Below are 18,199 nucleotides of genomic sequence, written 5' to 3' on the forward strand. Positions count from 1 at the left end.
TTTAATATATCAATATATCAAAGCTCAAGTATGCTGGGGGCTTTGCACACCTGTGTCGGTAAGCCCTGGCGCCTACACCAGATTGAGGTTCTTGAATGCCGAGGTAGAGGTCCCTGGTAACCCTTGCCAGAAACATGGATGCATGATTGAGAATCTTATTTAGTTATGCCAAACATAAGGGGAAAAAGAAATCACCTTGAGATAAGACCATTAATTACATGCTCCGTTTATAAGCACAAGAGGTACCTTTGGATGAATGGGAATAATCAAAACAAAAAATCCAACTGGAAACTAATCACCTAAAAACTTAGAGATATATTTATGTGAAGTTAAGCAGAGAAACAGTATTTTGAAGTCTCACTTGAAACTGCTTTATTGTGAGATAACAGTTTTAGTTATCTGATTTATTACTTTTAAATTAATTTACTATCCATTCCACCACTTTTGAGGAGTAGCTCTTTCATCTTCAATGTGAAATCATTATGAAAATTAAGTATCTACTCCTCATGCCATTATAGGTTACCTGTTTCGTGCCTTTTGGGAAATACGTTACAGATTAAAGTATTAAACTGTCTTTAAATCACCCATGGCTAGGATAAAGCCAGACAGAGGTCAGCTGCTCTGACGTACATCAGCTTTCTAGGTTAATTACACTTGTGTCTACATGTGAAATGAACACGAAGTAAGACACAAAAATAAATAGTTCTAGGTATGGTAAATACCATACGTAAAACCAGAACTAGTTTACATAGGAAATAATAAAACAGGACAGTTGGATTGCATTAGCTTATTACTATTTTTTGAGGGAGTTCTTACTGGACTGATAATTAGGTCACTGCACTGCAAGAAGGAAGATGATTAACTTCGACACACAAAGTGTGGAGTGTAAAGCCAAATAAAGCAGACTTTCATTGACCCAACCCTTTCTAATTGCCAGTTATCATGAAGGCAGCTTGTCTGGCATCTGGGTTGCATTTATGAAACCCTATTATTTTACTTCTCATTTTTCTCTTAAGCCCTCTCAGGTTTTTTGCAAAGTACAGACAATATAATTGCACTACTTAAGGACAATTTTTGACACTGAGTACAAAATGGACACTGAGTCTACTTGCACAGCTGCACCAGAAACTCTCCTGGGACAGAGTTAAACCCCAAAGTAGCTTGTTCAAAACGGAGGGGAAATTGAAATGTTGTGAGGATGAATAGGGACCTTGTTCATCCATTCTCCTTTGCCATTATGAAAGTACATGAAACAATCAACAATTACGTAGATGTTTTATATAACCCAATTATTGCAGTAGCTGGGAAGCCGGTCAAATTATGCAAGGTCTGACGTATCATAACTTACTGGTTAGCTTTGCAAATTAGTAGACAATGAATCCTCAAACTGGCATATGAAAGACCCTCAGAACTTCTGAAAATCTCTGTATCTTGTGAGGACCTGCACAAGAGTTACTAAATATCAGTGTATATAATTATATAATTGTGTAATACATTAAGGTATCTTGACATTCTTGCATTTCTGAGTGTGTTTATCTGATTATATGTGTCTTTATTCTTTGTGAACTCATGAGGTATTCAATTTAAAAGCACATGTTTAGTTAAAGTTAATTCAATGTATTTTTAGCATATACATATTTTCTAATTTTTCCTCTAATTTAGATGTGTGTCAGCTATAGACCATAGTTGAAAAATAAATTTGGTTCATTCACATCCTGACATCTTTCTGTCTTCTGCTTAATGAATATTATTTATGAGCTCCATTTTATACATTGTTGGATACGTTCTTACACTCACACACGAAATATGTGAATGATTTTTTAAATTGTTATTGTTTTGTGTCCCATACATTACATCATCACTTTGCAGTTCAAACACTTTCATCTGTAGAGTGACTAGGATATTCCTTTATTGGATGTAATGCAGACCAATACATATTATTGCAGTGAAGCTCTTATTCTGTGCCTAATAATTAATTGCTACTCCAGAGAGACTATTGCTGCTTAGTAGTATATTTCTGATTTCCATAATCCTAATTTGGATACTTTATGATCGTATCTGGCACATCCCACATAACATGCCAGACAGTTTTCTGTTTGGTGTATTCCTGAGCCCCATATGCTTGACAATCAATTATGCCTGGTTTTTACATTTTCTACCCCAATTACTATATTTGAAGCATTTGCCACTGGGCAGAGAACACATCCAGTAAGTACTGGCGTTTTCTTGTAAAGATAAGGAACACAGAAGAACTTCAAAGCTGGTTTATGTTTGTTTAGAATATAGATATTATTAATAAAGATTCTGTATTTTGTATTTATGAGATGCTGCTTAATATAATATCTGATACAGCAGGAGGTTTTATGCAAGACAAAGAGAAGATCAAAGTCTCAATATATTAAAGGGAAGTTAATGCAAATAATAGATTATAAAAGTTTCAACAACCTATTCAGTATTGTCTGTACTGTGGTTTAACTCCAGTTAGCAGTCAAAAACCAGGACAGTCCAAAACATTTGCTCTTACACTTCACAGCCTCTCCAAAACTTACTGAAAGTTAGAACAATAGTCACTTTCTTTGATTAATTTGTGCCTCCTTTTCTACTGAAAAAAGTCTGGAGAAGGGGTTATATTCCTTGTAAACATCACTGCACTCAAAATGAATGTGGAATTAGACAGTAAGCATAGTTTTTCAGAAGTGATTAGTTTTACTTCTCTTGGCTTTTCTACCACTAGCACTTGTAGCACAACTTATTCTTTTTTTTTTTTTTTTTTTTTAATTTGTGCTTGGGATTTTGTGTTAATAATCAGTAAGGGACAAAACCAGGACATTTTGCAAACTTGCCTTGTTACTTACCCTTTAGATTATTCCAGTGACTTCTGTGTGGCTTGGTACCCCTCACCACCTGCAAGTTCAATAACAAAATTTCTTTTTCTGTGATCCATCTTTAAACACATAAATTGAAAAGCATTCCCATTAATATTTACCAAAAATTTAGAATATTAATATCTGATACTACTAACTGTTAATTAATTTGCTGTCCCAAACTACACAACAGTATCAATGTGGTAAGACAGACTAAAAAACAAAAAAATTAATTCTTTTTGTCTTTGAATGAAGAATATGCAACACTTTAAGCACAATTATATTTGTAGCTTAATGTCAAAAATGGTTTTAGGCATGATAAATTCTAACAATAATGAAATCTTATTTCAAAATATACAGTCCAAAGTACTGCCCTTGGTAGGATTCAATTTCCATTTCTTCTTAACAAATTATTCCTCTTTTATTTGATGACAACAGCTGCCCCTTCAGTGCAGCTGTTACTAGTGAAGATCATTGATTAGCTTGAAGTCAATGACAGCAAAGGAACTCTCAGGATGCTCTGATATGAGATAGCATGAATAATCCTCCAGATCTCTCTCTCAGACACACACAGCGTGAAGTTTGGACACATACATCTTTCCCTCATTTTCCACTGGTCTAATTCATTCAATGTCTGTCCAATGTTTTAATGAAAGGTGATAGTGCATCCACTATAAACTCAGTCCTGAACAAAAAGCACAAGAAATGCACTGAGACCTGGACTGGCGCTTTGATAACAGCAGGGCATCGTGAGCACCAGAGTGACAGACACTGGCAAATGGCAGAGAGGAAAATTAGCTTACTCGTGGCTTGGAGAAAGGTTGTGCCAACCATCTGTCACAGGAGATCTCCCAAATGACAGCGAGAGGCACATTAAGGTTTCCCCCCATATCTCCTCAAAGCCAATGCTCCCAAAGGGACCCAAATAAAAGAAATATGCATTATTGTTCACACACAAGGAACCTACCTTTGAAATTGATCAAAATAATTCAAATGCATGCCACAAAATAGCAGATGTAGACTTTGAGCATGTGGGGGGAAGCCTAGGCTCTGAGGTTAGAGCTGTAGATTTTTTTCATTATGTCTAATAAAATAAATGCTATAAATTAATTTTAGTGTGTAGCAGATTTGCAATGATAGTGATTCTGACAAGATGACATTGTCCCCATTCTCATCTTGTGAAAATAAAGTAACAACTGATTAAATAGGAAGGAGATAATATACTGCAGAACTAATATCCACATTAAAAATTACTATTGGAAAAGAATTAGGCAATGAGGATAAATATTTAATTTCATATCATCTAGCTTTTTTCAGCCTCATTTGGGATCAAATAATTTCATTATTCATTATCGTTGAAATCTGAAAGCATACTACCACTCGATAGTAGATAATACAGAATCTATTAAAAAAAAAAAAAAAAAAAAAAAAAAACCAAAACAACTCCACACAAAGAGAAAGCTGCAGACAGTCAATTTCAGTGCCTAGTGATAACATTTATAAGAGATCTCTTAGGGCACCTACTGGGGAACCTTAGCATTGCATGCCAAAGAAAGCCTGTAAAAAGGGTAAAAATCTTTCTAACAGATTTAAACCAGAACATTAATTCAGCCTTTTTTTTCTCCTCTGAGTAGTCCTTCTTTTTACTGTAGTACTTAAAGCAAATAATCAAATGAGAGAACTTCATAGCTGAAGGTATTCACTGATGGATGGGAAAGAGCTAATACTCCACATTTCAGAATCTGGCAGCTCTTAACTATTTAAACATCTATTAAGTTAAATATATCATGTTGTGTTTATATAAAAAATATTTTACATTAAAATATTACTAAAACCATTATTTTCATTCATATGAATTATGTATTGACAAGAATCTCAAAGTCTTTGGATTAAGTGTGTTTATTCTTTACGACAGTTTTTCCAAGTATTTCAATTTTTGGTTTTTTGATTTTTTACCTATTAAGTTCTGTGGTAGTATCCTGACCTCTGTAAAAATTTGCCATATAATTTTCTTTTCCCATCTGATTTATTTCTGTCCACTAATACAGAATATCCTCTATTTCATAGCTCATAAGTATTTTAAATATTTTATATTTTATAGCTTTGAGCTTTTCCTCAAAGTCCCTCACAGGTAATTTCTGGAGACATATGGTATGTAGCTAGGACTTTAGCTAGCCTGTGCCAGAATAAGATTGTTTAGCTTATTTTATAGAAAAGATAGCTTTTGAAATTTTATCAATTAAGTAGCAAACACCTCATATCAGCCTCATAAAGTTGGATGTATTTTCAAGCAAAATTTCTTTAAGGGCCTCTCTCTGCTCCTTTAACATTTTGTTTGTGTTTTCCAGTAGTCTATAACCTGTAACAGTCACTTAAAAACTCTGTGGAGAACTGTCTGATATCTTGTTAAAAAACACCAGCACCAAACCCAGAACAATAACACGCCTTAACCTGCTGCTGAGGCACACTGGCAAGTTGTTGATATCCACTACCACTGCAGTTTAGGTAACCTATTCCAAACCAATAAAAATCCCCTTGAGCAGGGGATGATACCATCCTTATGTTCGTTTTATGCATTACTACAGGAATTACACTTCACAAAATATTTTGAAAAGACATTCAGACTTCTTCCTTCATTTGTCCTAAAACTCACTGATGGAGATGAAGCACAGTCACTTATTTTCAAGTGGTTTTTCCAAGGGAATTGACCAATAAAATAGTGATTGTGTGTCTGGAACAAAAGTCTAAATTAATATACAGTGTTATGTAGCCTAATGCCCTCCTAGTCATGTCTCATCATGCTTCTGATCCCATCCCCAGTGGTGCTAAGAATATAAAGGAACCAGTTCTTCAAAGAATGCACTTACTCACTTTGAAGCAAGTAGGTCTGTGAACTCTGATATCTGTACAGGCTAAGAGACTTTTCCTACAGTTCTGGAGAACAAGAGGAGAATATAATAAGACATGTAGACACATCTTACCCTGTCTCTCCTTGAGACCAATCATCTTATCCCAGAAGAGCACAAGGAATATTAAATGGGATGCGTATTCTAGCTTATGTGACTTTGATACAGCAGATTTTCTCACTTCTTTAAGAGATAAATCTCATCAAAGCTTCATACCCGTATTACAACTGCATATGGTAAATAATGCAGTGAACTTTTCAGCTGGGAGACAATGTCATTATTCTACGTATTAGTTAGTTCACAGCACTACTCAGCCAGAATCCTTCTTTGTCTTTCCGGACAACATTCTAACAGTCTGAATAAGAACAAAAAAAAAATACAGCTAAGCAATTGAAGAAAAATGGAAATTTCATCCCCTGGCTACTAATCTCTAACAATTTTGCCATTGCTTCTGCACAGAGGAACGATGTGATGTAAAAGGAGTAGTATGACAGCTTCATGTTGGCACATCCTAAAAGAAAAAGGATATATTCATACTTCTTACTTATAAAGTAGTTCCTGGGATGAAATTAAAGCTGTAGTCTTACATTCTGCACACATTTTATTAATTTGATTTCATTGTCCTTTCTTTTTCATAGGTCACTCTATAAACTCTGACATTCACAAGAAACCAACTTACTCTTGCCACTAATATACTGTTAAATATTAATAAGCACATATTTTAAAAATAATATGAGGGATATGAAATGGTTACTTGAGACTCCTCAGTTTTTGTACCTCTCAATGAACCCAATTAAGGAATCAGCCATCTCTACTCCAAAATTTATCTAATTTAAAGTGACAGGCCTTTAATTACATATGACATAGTATCCAATTATATGCAGAAAAATCTATTTTTACCATTACACTACCATTTGAAAAGTTGAGATTTGATTTGCCAAAAATATAAAATTTTCTCCAAGTGCTTTACTCAAGAAGGAAGGGGAAAAAAAGAGTCTATTACAGCTTGTTAAATATTCAGTTAAAAGACCTCCTTCTTTGTAGTTTATCCTACCCTTTATGTAATTTCTGTTGAAGTCAGAAATAGGCCAAGTAAGTTCTTGTTCATCATTTTGGTGAATTTATAGAAATTTGAGAAGGATTACCCATTCACACATGAATATAATAAGATCTGGAAGAAAAAAACTAGGAAAAAAATATTATTTTGGTTTTAAAGGCAATTACAAAGTTGCTGAGATTAATTATAAAAGAAATTTTTGTGTTTATCCTTAACACATCTTGTTACTTTACTACTATTCACAAATGCAGATCACATTACTTCCATATACTTCCACAAGAAAAGAAAACACAGATGCCCTCTTTTTGCTTAAATGGGAAAAATACTGAGAGGCTAAGCTGTTTAAGCGGTTACAAAAGAAATCTGGGGCAATGCTGGGAACAGAAGTTTGCTATTTCTTATTCTTTCTTAATCACATGATAATCCTGCTTTATCAATCCACATGTCAATTTAAGAGCAGTGATTACAAGTCATCAATAGTGATGATCCTATATTTCAATACAATCAAAAAAGACACACAACTAAACTTCAAAGAGAGTTCAGAAAAATCACAGTAGCCTGCCTTTGAGCATAAATGGCACTACTTGCCTGATATAATCCAATACTGTTGATTCAGGAAAAATACTTATAGTGACTGTAAAAATGCCTAGTGTGCTCACTTTGCTTAGAGTGTGCTATAGGATACACACACACACCACATTATTTCACCAAAAACCTCCTGAGTACAGGAAATAGAGAAAACAAGAAATGACTAAAAGACCAAAGAAAGAGTGGAAGAATAGGAGAAAAAGCAGGTGAGATGGAGAATGAAAGAACAGAATTAAATTCCTGGAACAAGTGAAATGACTAGAGATAGTGGATGGATAAGAAAACTCAGTACATACAATACTGAGGAAAGCGGAAAGAAATATAATGAGATCACCTCATGTCTCACCTGCTATTTTTTTACTGGAGAACACTAAGATTTTGTTCCAAATGAAAGAAGCAAAGAGCAAAGTCAGAGGGATGAATCATTACTTGTTTCATCCAAAAAATAGCAAACCATAAACAAAAACTCGCTCTGAATTGTAGAACTAAGAAACCTCAGTTCAGTATCTGCTTGAAAATAAAAATTTGCATGTCATGTTAGAATGTCTATATCTATTACAGCAAATGATAAGCCAAATGTAAATTGGTAATCTTGATAAAAATCTATTAAAAATTGTCTACAGATGAAAATATATTCACCTAATAAACTCTCAGATAAATTTGAATAATGAATGTATTTCAGAACCAGTGACTTGGCAAATACAGAAATGGCAAAATTAATGAGATATCCATGGAATATATTTGCTCTTTTTTTTTTTTTGATAGTACTCCAAACATGCAGGTGATAAAAAGAAATCAAAAGGACAATGGATGTGCACTATGTTATAGACTTGAGTAATGCAATTTATGGTATAATTAGCAACAATATGACTGGAAAGCAATTACCCAAAGCTCTTCAAAATAAAATCCTGTTGCACTCAAACCTTCTACAGGTGCCAAGCAGTACAAAGACCTAAGAGATTTGCTTAGACCAGCCATAAAGGCACAGTAAAACTACATTGTCTTATTTAAAATTGCCGTTCACATAGGACCATATTTTAGTCTGAGTGTCTGTGGATGCAAAACAGAAGTAGTAAGAGTGAAGTTTTTGCTATCTCAGCTGTAGCTGCTAACCCCATCATGCAACACAGAAATAACTCAGTAGGTAATTTAACACTAAGTCAGGTACAAGTGTCACAGAATCACAAAATTTTTAGGGTTGGAAGGGACCTCTGGAGATCATCTAGTCCAACCCTCCTGTCAAGACAGGGCTGTAGTAGCAAAGCAGACTAAGATATTACACAACCTACTGGTAGTGCAGCTTTAGTGCAAATATCCTTTGAAAAACAGTTCAAAAATAAAATACAGTTTAATAATTGTGGAGATTATACTCTCACTTTTTCCTAATTTGGTGGCACATTTATATTCAGTGGATTAGCCTCACTCTAAAACTAAATACTCAGAAACAAAGCCAAGTTCATCATGCTGTGAATATGCTAAAGCATTCCAGCAACACTATAAGAAAAGAGTTAAAAAAACAGTTCAGAAAAATGAAACTGCTACAACATATCTAATTTCAAACATTAAGAGCACTATTATAGGAAGTGCTTTGATTTTCTGCCCTTGGATCTATTCAGCTAAGACTGCAGCTGGTCCAGTGGATCTATTTGACTGTGTATGAAATAGTGTGTGACAACATAAGAAACAGAGTGATGGCAGCAAAATTAATTCATAGCTGGGATAGGATGAAAAAGTGCATTGTCACGTAAACAAAGTAGGAAAATAATATGGATTATTTAGACATATTTTGATGAATTTATTTTATTTCTATCCAATTCTGTGGAATATTTACCAAGTACAGTTTTATCAGACCAATCCTGCATGTAAGGATGCAGAAGTGTCATTTCAAATCTATAAGCAATGAGTGCTTAATAAACCTTACCTCAATGTATGGCCAACCTCCTTTAAATTCTATCTTAGCTTTCAGATTTTTCTTCAAGTCCCTCATTCATACCCATCTAGAAACATATAAAATTGTAATTGTAATTGTCTAATTGATTAAACCCAAAATAAGGTCTCTATAATGTTTATATGTAGATAAATCCAAGAAGTCTTAACGTACTAAAGACCAGTCTGCAGTTTACTGTGCACAGGTCAGTTCATAAAGCCTGTTTTGGACAGACGAATTTTTGTGTGGTATTAGGAAAACTATCATAAATTGTACTTCAGTTTATATTGATTTTTTTCCACGTGTTGTCTTTGAAGGAATTAAGTAATATTTGGACTGATCCAAGCTGTAATTGACTTTTCCAACTGATTGCATATTGTAGCTTTTGGAGCTATTGTCTGGTTTAGAATTCAACTTTGTACAGTCTACAGATACATCATCAAGCAAACATTTCTCTTCCTATGAGTAGTCATTATTTTTTTTATAATCCAGCCTTCCAAATCTCCTAAAAAGGACAGATCTTGTCATTTTAAATGTAGGGCAATTTTTTTTTTTGGTATATGATTAAGACTATTCTTATGTTTTTTCCTTCAATGAACTCTAAAGCAATGAGACAATTATTTTGATACATTCCCTTAGAGTCTGACTGAATATTTAGATACCAAATTTTGAGCATCAAGACTTGAAGGATAATCATCCTTGTTCTGCTTGAGCTCTTCCAGCAGTGTTTGTTTTGATTAGATAAACATAAAATAATTAGGAAACTCTCAATATGAATGTTTGGTTGATTTTGGCACACCTTCCCATGGTCTATTTTGTCATCCCGCATACAGCTCCAAATTTCATGCTGGCATTAACAGCTGTGCTTTTTGTTTCCATTATCTTTTGTGCCTTTTTCATCAAACATGAAACAGGAGAAACTCCTTGGTGTGCTACATCGTATCTGTCACATGCAGTGTTCTGAAGAGGAAATGTAGAAGCATAGAAGTGTAATCTGTGTTATTGAAAAAATTAATAAGTGGAACGATCTGTAGAACATCAAACATTCACTCTACATTGCTTTCCTCCTTCTCTTGCAAGTTTATATGACTCAGAAGTGAACAGCATACATAAAAGCATCCTATGGAGCTCCATGGACTATGCTGCACAGTGCAGATTGGAATTTTTTAACAAGTGCTCTCCTGAGACATGGGCATTTCAAATGTCATGCTTCATCCCAGCTAAGATGAAAAAAGGAAGTTGTTTGCTTTTAATAATTTTACATAAACATAAAATGAAAATTTAACCACATATTTTCTTCTTACAGAAGATGATTCTGATATTTTTTCTGATTTTGTGGACGGTGGTTGTACTGTGCTATAAAAAACCACTATTGACTTTAATGCACATTTGGTAATAATAATTTTTAAAGCTTTAATAAACTCACAAAAAAGGAAAACATCACATTTTCATAATACTGAAAAATAATTGATATAATTATATTCTTTAATTGCATCATCTATATCTTACTTTATTTACATTTTTACTTCAGTTGAGCCATGTAATTTTTTTTCTAAATTCAATATACATCTCAAAATTATACTTACAGCACTCTTGCCTTCTTAATTTCAAAGTTCTTGACCCTTTTAAAATACAAATACACCAGGTGTTATTCCTTTAGGCTTCATCAATATCACTGAGGTTTTTACCCACATTTTCTTCTAGGAAACAAGTTTACATTCATTTTCCTGGAACACCTAATCCAAAGGATGTTGGATATTTTTTGGTGGAACTTCAGAAGGTCCAGTATTTTAGGTAAATTTCCTGATTTCTTCAAAACAATTAGATTATTTCTCTTATGTTCAGTAAATCAGACTGCATGTCCAAATAGACATTTATTCATCCTGCAAGAATTCAACTCAAATATTGCCATACCACTAAACCCCAATAATCTGACTATCCATTAAAAAATTTGTGCTACATACTTTATATTCTTTTAGTCCATTAATTTTGTGTGGAGTTTTAGTCAAAGTATACCCACCAATAAAAATTGTAAGAATAAAGGTTTGCTTCATAGCCAGTGTCAAAAATTGTAGGATAGAAATGCAAGGCAGCATTGAAACTAACCTACAGTCACTGTGATTTTGGTTAAAATGCCCATGATGACAATCACTGATTTTGGTAGTGATAGTTTAGTGTGCTGTTCTATTTCTTATGAAGAGGAATACAGAAAATTGTATGGAGGTTCAAATCTGAATTGAGAACAAAGTACCTGTGGAAAGTCCTGAACACAGTTTTACAGAAATGCGTGTGATAACTGTTCTATACTCTACTCCCCTCATATTCTCCAAGAATAGCTGATGTTTATGAACTGTCATTGGCTTAACACAAACACCATGAAGCACGTCTAGCAGTTATCAAAATATATAAATATGAATGTTACTGTTTGAAACATACTTTAGGAGAAAAAAAATACATTCTATGGTGTCATTAACTTCTGTATCCTGCAACAAATACACTAAGAATTACATGTTTTCACTAAATGATAGTTTTAACTATTCAGAGTTGTGCACTTTTGTTTTATTTGCTAGTCTTTTACTTTCTAGTTAAGCCAGCTGAAGTATTGTTATGATGATCTGTTTGTTACTGTGTTAGTGTATTACCTGGAGACCATATTAAAAGAGAAGTTCTCTTTCCTTTCTTACATTAGTCCCTGTTGTAGCAACGCTGAGAAAAACAAAGGCCTGAGAAAGGGAGCAAAAAAATCAGAGCATTGAGGAGGTCACTACCGCTAGTTCAATAAGTAGAATAAGTAATAATATTTCCAAACTTGTAATCTATTGAACTTCTCCACCTTGCTCTTGTGAGATCACAGTCCTTTGCAACCTCCAACTTGCTTGTGTTATAATAAATCTGTGGTGAAAACCCAGCTTCCAGGAACAGGCAGCCTGAGTCTTTGATTATCAATTCTCCCTAATGAAATATGAACTTTCTCCGGTGTCAAATTGATTTAAGAGTGATGCTTTTTTTTGTATCCTTCTGTTTTTTTGTGCAACTACCTGGGGAACTAATTTGAGAAAGAAACAGAACACTTTAAATTTGTATGAGAACTCTTTCAATCTGAAGCTTACATAATTTACACTGATTTTATAATGTTTAAATTATTTTAGAGCAAATTAATTTGAGGGTTAATACATGGAAAATTTCATCAGCTAAGAGTGTTATACAAGACCAAGTTTGCAGTCTCCCAGCTCCACTAATGCCACTCATTTTCCTCATCCTTTTCAGATTATTTGACATCTCATACTAGTGAAGTCATTAAACCAACAAGAATGTTTAAAAATACTTTTTCCATATTTCAACTTGGGAGAATCTGGAATTGCACTTTGACACTGGTTTTACATTAATGCTTACCAGTAGCTGCCTTGAGTGCCTCTGTCAACCTCCCCCTCTCTGTAAGCTCTTTTCAGCAAAAAAAAATAGTTATGTGTCTCTTATTTTTATCCCATATTTTTTACTCTCTTCAATCTTATTAAATCCTCTGCAAGAGAATGTAATGGCCAGATGATTCAGTGGTTCCCATCTGTACAGGAAAAGCTCTGGTATCATCAGTGACGATTTTTATACGAAATCCTCTCATCTGGACAACATTATTGTGCAGTCTATCTGGGAGATTTTATGAAATCATAATTCTTTTAAATTCAAAGGAAAAATAAAACACCACGCATTCAAGAGGGTAGGTAGGATTTTACCCATTCTGAGGCTTGCCCTGCCTTTCTTGGGACCTTCTAATTCAAGAAGAAGGACCTTCTAATTCAAAAGCTCAGCTAATTTGGAGTGGCATTTTTAAATGGAAAATTATCCTTTTTTCCCCCACATTTTCTTGAACTGCATCTCTAGAGAAGTACATTAAATTTGGATTCAATGTATTTGTACCAAATGGCTTATTCAGTGTTTTCTATCTCTTATTTCTGTTATTCTTCTGAAGCATGCACTTGATATGCTGACTGAGATTGCTCCTCCATTTCCCTTTATTTTGTTGGCTTTGTTTTAAGACCGTTGACCGCTTTATTTTAAGACTGTTGACCAGAAAGCTACAAAGCTGCTACAGAATGCTCATCCTTTTCAACACATTCCTATTCCTCTGATCAAATCTACCAATTCAGAGGATCATGTTTTCTCTTTCCATCATGACTTCTAGATCTCCAGGGACCTATGGGGTTTTCTTCTTATGTTTGCTTTCTGTGGTATTATTTGTGCTCACAAATGATCTCTGCTATAAGAACTGTAATTAGACTAGTGTGCTTCAGCCTCCAGGCAGCTTTGAGCAAATATGAGAACAGTGATATTTGGATCTCTGAAAATGAGTACTCCTTCTTTCATTTGCTCTTATATATTTCCTGGGGTCTAGAAACTGGAAAAATAAACATAGATTTACTGCTGTAAGTCCCATGCCCCTGCAACACAGTAAACTTACATACTACAAACTCGAATTACAGCACAATTTATGCAAGGTTTTAACTTGATGGCACCCATATGATCTGTGATATTCTCTATGGGATTGGCAGATGCAGCTGTGGGACATGAGGCCCAGCAGAAAACATCCCTTTACCCAGCTGTGCTTCCCTCTGCTCACCCCCGAACACTCCAATCTGTAGCCTTGTCCTGCAGTCTCCTCCTCTCAAAATAACAGTACTCAAATGTAAATTGGTAGAGATATACTGACTTCAAATTTTTCACCATTTCAGATTTTACTTCTCTCCTAATGTTTGTCTTTGGGGTTTTTCCTGAGCTGTGGATTGTTGTTGAAGCTGACACTCTTAAAATAATATTATGACAGAAAAAAAAGAAAAAAAAAAAAGAAAAAATTCTTTCTGGGAGAAAATTAAAAAACAGAAAGCCACATTTCAGTTGAAGACATAAAACAGTAAATTGAAGTCTTACATAAAAAGAAATAAGAATATGTAGTTGATTATATGGCACAAAAAGAGAAAATATCAGTATAAATACTAGAGTGTAGAAGGATAAAACATTAAATTTGGCAAAAGACCACAACTTCAGTGGCAAATACTTACAAATGTTTATAAAATACAGAATAAACTGAGTTTATGCAACAAAGAAAACAGGCAAAGAGGCACAGTTACACCTGGTAGCTACTTACTGAAGTGACACAATGAATTTGATGGAGGATTCAAAAGCAAGATTTAAGCTGGAGGGAAGTGAGGTATAACCACTTCTCTTGGGTTTGTTTTCTAAAAATACAGAGATACTACACTAAGCTCTGACAATATCAGACTGTTAAAATAAGGTATATTTAATGTTTATTTAATTCCACCAAATATGGACTATCACAAAATTACACAGACATAGCAAAAGCCAGCCCAGCCTACCACATCTATTGGTTTTATAATGGATTTTGCTACATTTAAAATTTTTATCACTACTTGAGTGTTGGAGTTCTGCAAGAATTTTGGTATTTAAGACAGACAAACACAAAATAAAAAAACACAGGTTTTCATGGTTCAGACCAGTTTTGGTTAGGAGTTTCTCATGGGCACATCAGTATCCATAGTTCAGGCTGCCATTCCATTAACACACAACCACTTAAAACAAATTCCTGAGCACTCTGCTTTGCCTAATGCATATCTAACTCCTTGTCATAGTATTTTTCTCCATAACTCCATACGTGATAATAATAAATGACACTAGCATGGACTTGATAGGAGAGCTGGCTGTCACAGCAAATAGGCACTGCCTTAATAAAAGACAAAACTCAAGTGTCTCAGAACACTTAAACTGATTTTCTTGGTTACTAGTACATTTTAACTTGTGATTTTTTTCTAACAAGACAATATATTATATTTTTCCAAGCTCATCAGTTTTTATCAAGACTAAAGATAATCTGAATTAATGCCTACTGCATTACTCTTGGTCCTATTAGAATTTCCCAGAGGTTTTCCTTTGAGTTGAACAACAACATTTAGCTAAGCAATGTGTAAATAATGATATATAAAGCCAGTCAAGGGAAAACTTTGCTAATTTATTCTATTGATACCTCTAAAGGAACCAAAAGGTTAACCATGCTTTTATTTGTAAGAAAAAGTGAAGATTTTGGCCCAGCACTGATCTCATTTGCTTACTACCACTTTTTTTGGATATGGGTGAGAGTGTCAGAGCATTGGACCATGAAAAGGAAGCTCTAGAAGAGAAGTGAGATGAAAAAAATTAAAAGAGGTGCGAGTGCGTCCTGTTTCACAGCAGCAGTGGCAAATCAGACTTATCCACTGATTGTCCAACCAACACCCACACTAGTCATGTAAGGTTTTTATAATTGCTTTCAAAATTTATTTCTCAAACAATTTCCTTCTGAGAAGCTCAACACAATTGATAAGGCAGTTTACTAGAGAAATGCCTAGTTAGTTTCCTATAATCCAGAGTAACACTTCAGTTTCATCTCACTAGTCTTTCTTCCTTCTAACACCTACATGTGTTCATGTCATCCTATACCCTAAGAATATATAATTAAAAAATCAAACAACCAGAAATAATGCCACACACAGTGAGAGAACAGAAGATACTTTAAAATTAGCATTTAAGTATTTACCATTTAAAAATTATTAAATAACAGGTCACAAAATACAAAGAGTGCCATGAGTCAATACTATACTGATCAACTCAAATAATGTCTTCCCAGTTGACACTGCCTGAAATATTTTCCACTTCCACCTGAGTCAGTTCAACAAAGACAAAATAATCTTTATAAACTTAAAGTATGATTCTACCTCACAGTGAACAATGGAAGTGATTTGTTCATAGATTTATATATAGAAAAGTGATAACGAAAAGTGTGTAGTTTGCTATAAATATTTCCACTATCTACTTCTGTATACAGGTTCCCAGATTTTTATGTGTACATGTTTATATGTACATTTGTATATATGTACATACAAATGTATCTTACTCCTCAGAGTGATAAATGTGTGTTTATTCTCCAGCCTATGTATGGAGGTTCACTACTGCAAAGACATGTGACATCATATTTCATGCTATTTCTAGCATGAAAGATAAACAGTTGTATTTTAAAAGTAAAAAATACTAACAAGGCAGAAAATTAATTCAGGAAAATAATCAATGATAGTTATTCATAATAAAAATAATTTTTTTTAAGCAAGATTAGTATAAAAAACACCATTTGCAATATGTTTGGGGTGCTTATAATAACACTTCAGAGGGACTTATTTTGCAGGGTAATTTTTTTAAAGTTACTAATTTTCACTTGGTGAGCTGATATTCCTCAGATCACTGCTCATTTGTGCACATGCCCAGTGATTTCTAATCAAATCTAGCAAACCACATCAATTTTACTTTGTTTTCAAAAGTGATGGATGACTTATCTCTGTTCAAGATTGTGAAAATCTACAAGTTTTCCTTGAAAGAAACTTCGATGCAAGGCCAAATTACTTTTATTTTTCATCTAGTACATGAACCCTAGTCAGTGATAAATTTCCCATCTTTTCATTCTCACACAGACATGATTGCCCAGCAAGCATCTACATAATTTCTTAAGTGCTGTTTCCATCTTTGGATCTCTTAGATTTCCTTTATTATCACTTGAAAAATTCAACAGCTACACTGCTATTTTTTTATTACATTGAAAAGGTTAATATTTTACTTAAAATTGTACTTAGTAAGTACTAAAGGAACAGTTTAGTAAAGACAGACTGAACTACATTACTGGAAGTAAAATACTAATAAAAAGGTCATCATAAACAAGTGAAGTGTTTATGGTTTTTAAGTAAAACAAAACCATTAACGGCTTCTTGTTCCTTTCAAGTGATCAAATATAGGCTTATAAAATATTTTCAAGATTCATATTTGTCTAATCAATTTATAAACTATTTTTCTTCCAAATATGTGCAAAAGGCATTACAATATTAATATTTGAGCCAATTAAAACTGATATTGCAAAGCTTCATGAGGTAACATATTAGATGCCTTAAAAACCAATACATCTTATTGTCACACATGGTTCACCTTTCACCACTGTGTAGGCTTGTAACCAAAAATCTCTCTTGCCTTTATTTTTTCCTTGGCAGCCCAAACTTTTTTGACCTGTAACCCAGAAAAAAAAAACTAAGCACTCTGATTAAAACCAGCCCTACACCTGCCCCATTCATTTGATGTTGTCCTTAGACATTCACTGCTCCGTGACTGTCCAACTTCATTTCAGTTTAAAGACTGGTTTCAAGCACAGCTTTAGTGCCTCTTTTATATGTTTCTCCTCAATATACTCGTTGTGGGAGTTTTAAGGACTTTGTTTAGACAGCAATGGATAAGTCTAGGGTAACTGCACCTCCCATGAGGAGTAAGAGACTAAGGTGGACTCAGCAGGAGAAAGGAACTGGAAATAGAGAGCTGCTGCACAGTTCAATAAATAGTTCAAAGAATAGGGGTGATAGAGAACCCTTCTTCTAGGGCAGAAAGGGCACAGTTCTACAGACCAAACTATTTAGGAAAGACTGATAGTCAAAAAGCTGCACAGCTGCCTGAAACCAAGCCTGGAATTGGGGAGTTGTTTGTTAGGAAAGGATCTATCAGACCTTAGTCCTGTACTTCTTTCACCAAATCACACCATTTTTATTGTTAAAAAAATGGAAATTGTCAGTTTTGTAAATAAAGCGAATCATTTAACCTTAGCTTCCTTTTTCAGATTCCTTCAGAATTAGGAAGAGCTGCAAGGCTTTGCTTTAATGCTCAGGTTGTCTCTGCACTAACTTCAAGACCAATGCTAGTAGAAGATTAAGAGCAAGTAGAAAAATTAATGCTTTTGTGTTAAATACAAAGCTGCAGGCAGAAGATTTTGTAGGATTCTGTGAAG

At 34.1% G+C, this 18,199-nt stretch overlaps 1 protein-coding gene across 1 annotated transcript in view; it reads right to left on the reverse strand.

Moving 5' to 3' along the window:
- Positions 1-18,199, reverse strand: part of FSTL5 (follistatin like 5) — a 368,231-nt gene that overhangs the window by 266,368 nt on the left and 83,664 nt on the right. Inside the window, exon 2 of the mRNA XM_064417538.1 lies at positions 2,856-2,904. The gene's annotated coding sequence lies outside the window, so the exon portion shown is untranslated. The remainder of the gene's footprint in view (positions 1-2,855; positions 2,905-18,199) is intronic.

Source organism: Passer domesticus, chromosome 4 (assembly GCF_036417665.1).
Source record: "Passer domesticus isolate bPasDom1 chromosome 4, bPasDom1.hap1, whole genome shotgun sequence".
Taxonomy (NCBI): Eukaryota; Metazoa; Chordata; class Aves; order Passeriformes; family Passeridae; genus Passer; species Passer domesticus.